Raw genomic sequence first — 7650 nt, 5'->3', positions numbered from 1 at the left:
TTATGAATTGCCAAAACCCCAAAGGTATCATAACCTCACACTTCCATCCTACTACGTCCACCTCCACTTTCCAGTGACAAGTGTCTAGCCCTTACTAAATATGTACTAGTTCACGACCCTATCATTTCACAACCTCCAAACATGAGTGTCTTAGTTATGTTAAAATTAGTCAATTTATTCATTATTAACATTGTTCATTGCACACCCATCAAGACTCAATACTTAATGTACATGCCTTCTATTGACCACAACAAGACTCAATGTATATATACCTTCATCAACACATCAAACTATAATAACATTTTCCTTCTATTGGTCACAACAAGACTCAATGTCTATGTACCTTTATCAACACATCAACACATTGGAAGAGGAGACAAAACAATCAAAATACTTTAATTATAGAACGAAGCTAAAATAATCATTAATATTCATAACTTTTGAGAAATCTGCTTATAAGACTCTAAATACATTTCTGAAAAATCTGCTTATAAGATTCCATTTTTTTTTTTTGAATATTGTTATTAGTATGAAACTTGATAGCTTTGAATAAAGATTCCGACAATTTGTGAGTGAAACGAAAATTCACTTTTGTGCACACCCTGTAAATACGCTAAGAAAAGAATGCTGCGCATCCGGGGAATCGAACCCCGGTCAGTACCGTGGGAGGGTACTATGATACCACTACACTAGATGCGCTCCTCTTGAAAGTTAAGTAATTAAAAATTATTTGTAGATTATCTTTTCCAAAGTTTCCCACTTTAAGTGTTAATTCCATATTTTATTCGAACTGAGGGATAAATACGGTAATTGCGTATACATACCTCGTAAGGCTAAATATCAAACGGAAAACAACTATGAATTTGTTAAATGCGATAATTGCCTATACATACATACCTACCTCTTCCGACTTTGTGTTGTGACTTATTATTCTTTATTGGTTGCCGTAAATACATTTTAAAAATTTATGATGAAATTTAAACTGGCTTTTATATATATATATATTCATTCTCTTTCATTTAGAAAATTGAATCATATTCTAGTGTTTGGTTCAATGATAGATCATGGTTGCATTGTCATTTATCATTTCTTATTCTTTACTTTTAAAAAAATCCAAAATCTACTTAAAAAATTTCCACTTGCTTCAAGTATGTGAGGACCCACCTTGTCTTGATTTGTGATGTCGAGTACCGTATGAGTTTTGATGCTTAATGGTGATGATGCTATATTGTCAAATAACTATAACAATTGTGATATTGCTATTAGGATTTAACTCTTAGTTTGAGTCAAACTCATTGACCCATGTTTCATGAGTAGTGATTAAACACAAATCCATTTCTCATGAGAATAAATGGAACACTTAGCACTCGTTGGATCTAGGTGATGCTCACAGAGGTGAAGAACCAAGACTTCTCGGGAGGTCACCCATTCCAATACGACTCCCGCTTGAGTGCGCTTAACTATGGAGTTTCTTCCATGGTTAAATCCACTATGTTTGTAACCCCATTTGCAAAATATTCACGAGTGTTGTGCCTTATGAACCATTCATTAGAAAGCCCCTTAAACTGTCTTACGAACCAAGTGAGTTTAACCATAAAAGAAAACTATAATAATCTCAATCCTTTCCAGTGAAAACTATGTTCAGAGTTTCAAAACCAACATAGCAAATTTTTGAAGGAGCAAAACTGACGTCTCATTAGCAAACTACAAATTGGAGTCTAAAACAGTGAAGTATAGATGAGCTCGAAATTGATAGTTTGAGATGAAAATTTGCTCTTAAATACTGCCCTTTAGGTTTAGCGTAAATGCTGAGAAATAATAAATTGTTTAGAAACTCAGCCTTTGTAAATTCCCTTGAGGACATATTTTAATCCAGCAGATTAAATAACCAACCTTTGAGTCTAAACATTCAATAATTACCGTTAAGGAAATCATCGAGGCTCGCGAAGAGTAGGAAATTACAGCTTGCTTGTAAAAAGAAAAACAAATTATGTAAAAACTAAAAGAGTAACGCGTCTGGCAATGTGTGTTGTTCACAATCTCATTGGAGAAAAATGGAATTGTTTTCTGGGTTATATTCTAAATGTTAGACCATTTGGTATCTGGTATATGTATTCTTATAAATTCAATGTTAATTAAGCATTTATGTTGACTGGACAATTTTTCAATTACCTTGACTCTCTTTGACCTTCCACATTTTATAGAGATTGTTGATGTGGCATTGGTTTTGTAGGGGCAGTCTTTACAATTGTGAGATTCAACTCAATTATTTTGGACTATGAAGATGTAAACCATTAGAAATAACGTTTGGCAGTTTTATGTTCATTCTTTTAAATTTAATATTTGCCTAGAGACACTTGAGTGCTCTATTTTGTGTTATTAAAACAAGTGAACGTAAATCTTGAGGACTTGTTGAATTACAAATCAATGTAGGTTTCTTATGTAGCACTTAACTAGTACCTATTATTTTATTGGTTTATTTGTGTTGGAAGGATTCAACTTGGGATGGATGTTGGGGAAGGGTAGTTTAAAATTGAAAGAATAAATATATTTTTCATAACCTACCAGTTTATATTTCTTTCGATTTGGTATATTTATTTGGTAAAGTTATTATTATTAGTCCTGGCTGAGACTATAAGTGAAATTTTAGATTTTAGATTTTCTTTTTCTCATTGGCTAGCCTTATTTTTCCTAGTGGTATTTTTAATTTCTTCATAGAAAATTTAAGTGAAAATTAGAATAGCTCATTTAAAGTTGGGCAAGTGCCATTTTCCAAATTGTTCAATAAACAAGTGGCAATTTTCATGCTACTATTTAGATTCCATATGGTGGCATCTCACCTTGTAACCTGTCTCCTCCTGCATGTAAATAGAAATATGTGGCATTGTGTGACCAGAAATACAATTATGAACTAGAAACTTCTTGTCTTCTTCTACTATTTTCATACACTATATTTGCCCCACTTCACTCTATTGGTGACATCTACAACAGGTCCATTTATTTTCTATATTAATTCCAATACAAATTCTTCAAACAACTCCAACCAGCTAGCAAGGTGAATAAGATCATCTAGGAAGGTTTTCATGAAGACTGTCTAGAGTGTGTGAGCTCCTTAATCTAGCTCCTTAGAGGATTAAGATCTCTTCTAACCATAACTCTACAATTTTGAATGGAAATTTTTGTGTTATGGTATGGATTTTTTCTACCTTAAGGAGTTGTAATTGTGTTATGGGAAACTAAAGCTACTTTGGAAAAAAAAAAAAAAGAGTTTTGAAGCTTGGATTTAGTAAAGTTTAAAATCTAGTGGGGATATATTGTGGGGTACATATTCAACCTCTCTTATTTTTTATTGTTGTATAACCAAAATGTTAACAGGTGCACTAAATTTTGCTCATTTCATATTTAAGGTTTCTAGAATTAATGTTGCTACAACAACGAGAGAGTGTCTCAGCTGTAAATGGTAGCATGTGAGACCCTAGGCATTTGTGATCTTTATATTTGTGTTGTCACAAACATCCACATCATCCATAGTGCTCTTTCTACATTTTTGTTTGTGTATGTTATACATTAATTTTTCTTGTGGCCAGAGATACTAATATGGGTAGTCAAATCATGCGTCTCTGCTTTGAAAATATTAAGTTAATAGATCAAATGGAAAATTCATTTTGCACTTCCCTCTTTTTCCGTTTTTTCCTTTGACCTATGTGCCTCTGTGTTACAGTGAACAAGTCTAACATTATACTTTTCTCCCTTTCTCATTTTTATCTTCGTGAGCTTTCTATTGTAATTCTATTATTAAATCAAACAGTGTGAATATTGATTAAAAATAATTCTATGCACAATTTAACCTAGAAATAACTATATTGGTTACTATAAATTGTAGGACCTAATATTACTACTGGTTAACTTCTTATGTTACTTGATGGGTGCTCAAAGCCTATATGTTTCTCCTTGAATGTATGACTATCCATTTTATGTACTATGCATTTAATTTAGGCATGCAAGTTTGTTTAATTATGTTCACCTTTTCCTGAGAGCTTGGTTTTGGATTTTAATTTGTTTTTTTTTTAAACCAGCAAGAATGTAATGTCCCTTACTAGATATACTTAATAATTGGAACAATCACTTCACTCCCTTGCACTTAATCCAAACTTGTAATTAAACTATAAAATGTAGAATATGAACCATATCACTCTGACACAATCATGGGCAATGATGTGCTGCAATGTCTGATATAACAAAATATATATATGCAATTGATAGTATATTTCTTTTAAAAGGTGTACAACTTTCTTTGACTAAACAATATATATGTAGAGATATTGTCTGGAACCATTAGTTACTGACTCTGGTATTTACTTCTATGCTTGCAATGGTGGTAGTATTTGTGATCTCTGTCTCTATATACTCGTGTAAATAAAATATTATTGATGACTTTCAGAAGATAAATGAATTTGTATTCATCTTTGCTTGAGAGGAAGATAATTCATTGATGATCCCTGCACAAGGAAATATGAACTTCACTCATGATATTATCATCACACACGACCAACAATGAAAATCTGTAGGTGATTAGAATTGGCTTGCTTGTATTACAGTTCAGTCCTTTCAATATATTGGCTTTATCTTTGATTCATATTCCCTAATCCTCTGACTGTACATTTCCTCGATGACATGGTTATACTTCTAACAAAGAAAGCTAGAGATTCCTCAAGTTGGTGTTACACTTATATTTACAGATTGTTCTGCATTCTGTTGTGACTACTATACTCTATTTCCAAATTTTTGGTTGCTCCATGCGTACTTAGTATATATCCCAATGTTGATTTGATAACTCTTAACAGATATGTGATTATGATTATATGTATTGAAGTAATATTTAAGTGTTGATTGCTTGTATATCAATCAGGATAACTATTATCGCCTGCTATCACCAGTCTTTGTCTGGATGCTGAATGCGATGTCTTTCATGACTACTGGCTTGTCGTAGATTGTTTGTTTGGTCTTCTAAGTTTTTGATGTATTTCCCTAGATAGTGATGAAATTTATCCTTCTTATATTGAGTACGTAAAAGAAGAGCTGTGTGTGGAAGCCTCTTTGTATTTGTCTACTGCCAATTATATACATTGTTGTTCTAGATACAGTCAGATCTCTGCCTGCTAAATATTCACGTTGCTCAATTCTCCTCCTCAATTCTAGCTTTCCAACTCCTTATGCCTCAATGGATTGGTCCATATTTGTTTCTTTCTACAAATCTTGTTACTGACTTGGGTATGTGTGAATTTCTCTTCGAATAGACCAATGGCCTCCTCTGTAATTTCTATAGTGCTCCCTGCTTTATACGTCATGAGGAAATTGTTAAGTATTTGAAGGTGAATGGTCATGGTTGTTTTCCTTCCAATTGTTTTGTGTCTCTTCAGTTGATCGTTTATGATCTATAAATGCTGATGGCATCTATTTGTAAATTCATTCTATTCATTAATATAATTCCTCTCTCTCAATGTGGACGTAGACACTTATTGTTATGTATTTTTCATTTGCACTTTTTGATTAACCTTTCAATTGGTGTCAGAGCCTACGATCGATTTCGCTGATCAAATTCTAAAGTCATGGAGGAATCAAAAGTGCAGAAATTCTCGGGGAAGAATTTCAGTCTATGGAAGGTATAGATGCGATCATTATTAATCAAGCATGATCTTGCAATAGCAATAGTTGGTAAAGCGAACAAGCCAACCTCCATGATAGATGAGACTAGGAATAAGATTGATGAAAAGGCAATGACAGAGATTTTTGTCTCGCTATCTCAAAATGTGTTGTTCAATGTGAACAATGAAATGACAATAAAGGTGATATGGGACAAGCTTCAAAGTATGTATAAAATGGTGTATGTTGCAAATAAAAATTCTATAATGAAGAAACTTTAAGTTGAAGATGAAGGATGGAACAACGATGTTGAATCACATAAATGAGCTGAATACTCTTTTATGTCAAGCACACTCCATTGGTATGCCTCAAGATGACAAAAATAAGGTAGTCATCTTATTATGCTCCTTACCGGACAGTTGGGATGGTGGGGTAACATCGATCAACACTTACGTTACTAGCAAAAACAAGTTGGTCTATGATGAGGTACTTGCTACTTTTCTTAGTGAAGACAAGAGGAGAACCAACAAACAGTCTTCATTCGACGATGCTCTAATGATGGTTAGCATGAAAAATAGAGGAAGAACACAACATAGAGGTGGAAATAATAACAATCAAAGGTCACAATTAGCTAGAAGATCACAGTCCCAAGGTAGACAAAATGGTTACTAGTTTTATGGAAAGGTTGGTCACGCTAAAAAAGGACTACAGAAAATATAAAAGGGCTCAAGAAAAGGTTAGACAGCAAAGCAAACATCATTCATGATAAGGATGATGGTATTTTGGTTCTTGCGACAAGTGGTACAACTTCAAATTCATGGGTAATTGAGGAAGGCAAATTTGGAAATGTCTTTTTGGGTGATAATAAAGTTTGTGAAATTGTAGAAAAGGGTGATATTTTGTTATCAAAAGAAGGAGGTGCTCAATTATTGCTTAAGGATGTTAGACATGTTCCCAAATTAAAAAGGAATTCGATTTCTATCAATCATTTATATGCTCAAGATTTTCTTACACTTCTCATGGACACATGGTTAGTGCACTCGAATGTCTTCAGTCTCATAGAGGTAACCTCTTATGGAGGCACAAATTACTTTGTTTCCTTTCTTGATGATTGTACTAGAAAGGTTTGTGTTTATATGATGTCTAGAAAGTCTGAATTTTTCTCAAAATTAAAAATTTTTAAAGCTCTTGTTGAAAATTAGAGTGAGCACAAAATCAAATGTTTAAAATTAGATAATGGAGGTGAATTCTATTCGTTGGAGTTTGATAAATTTTGTGTAGATCATGGTATCTACCGGGTAAAATTTGTGTCATTCACCCCTCAAGAAAATGGGGCAACAGAAAGGTTAAAATGAACCATACTTGAGGAAGTTTGATGCATGTTATCTAATGTCAGTTTAGGAAAAGAATTATGGGAAGAGGCCTACAATACAACAATGTATTTGATTAATCGAAGTCCTTCATCTCGTTTGGACTTTGGAATTATAGAAGAGGAATGGTTGGATAGAAGGATTTCCTACTCACATCTTCAAGTGTTTGGGTGTCAAGCATTTGTTCATGTTCCTAAAGAAAAAAGGAGCAAGATGGATTCAAAATCACAGTAGTGTATCTTCATGGGATATGTTGAAGACCAGTTTTGATTTTGAGTATGGGATCATGTTGCAAAGAATATTGTGTGGAGTCAAGATGTGGTCTTTAATGAGACAAAATTTCCAGCTCTTCAATCAGCATCTCAGGAAGTACCTATTGAAGAAGTTATTCCTATGTCTTTGTTTAATGAGAAAAATTCTTCATTAAATCCACAGTCTCAACCTATGTTTACTATTCCTACCTCTATTTTAGCTCCAAATCCTACTCTATCTTCATCCTTTGTTTCTACTAGCATGGAATGTCATCATTGGCAACCTAAAGAATTATTTGAAGATACCTCACATCTTCCTTCACAAGCCAATCCAACCAGAGATGAAGTTCCTTTGTTTCATATAGAATCTCTACCATCACTACAAT

The 7650-nt window shown here is 33.3% G+C and overlaps 1 non-coding gene across 1 annotated transcript; it reads right to left on the bottom strand.

The window, feature by feature from the left end:
* Window positions 1-628: 628 nt before the first annotated feature.
* On the bottom strand, window positions 629-699 carry TRNAG-CCC (transfer RNA glycine (anticodon CCC)). The gene has a single exon. It is a non-coding gene; the product is annotated as a tRNA-Gly (tRNA).
* Window positions 700-7650: the final 6951 nt, after the last annotated feature.

The sequence above is a fragment of the Cupressus sempervirens genome, chromosome 3, assembly GCF_028749045.1.
Source record: "Cupressus sempervirens isolate cs-2001-9-10 chromosome 3, ASM2874904v1, whole genome shotgun sequence".
Lineage (NCBI taxonomy): Eukaryota > Viridiplantae > Streptophyta > Pinopsida > Cupressales > Cupressaceae > Cupressus > Cupressus sempervirens.
The sequence above is the reverse complement of the archived record's forward strand: the minus strand, read 5'-3'. Positions and strand labels throughout refer to the sequence as shown.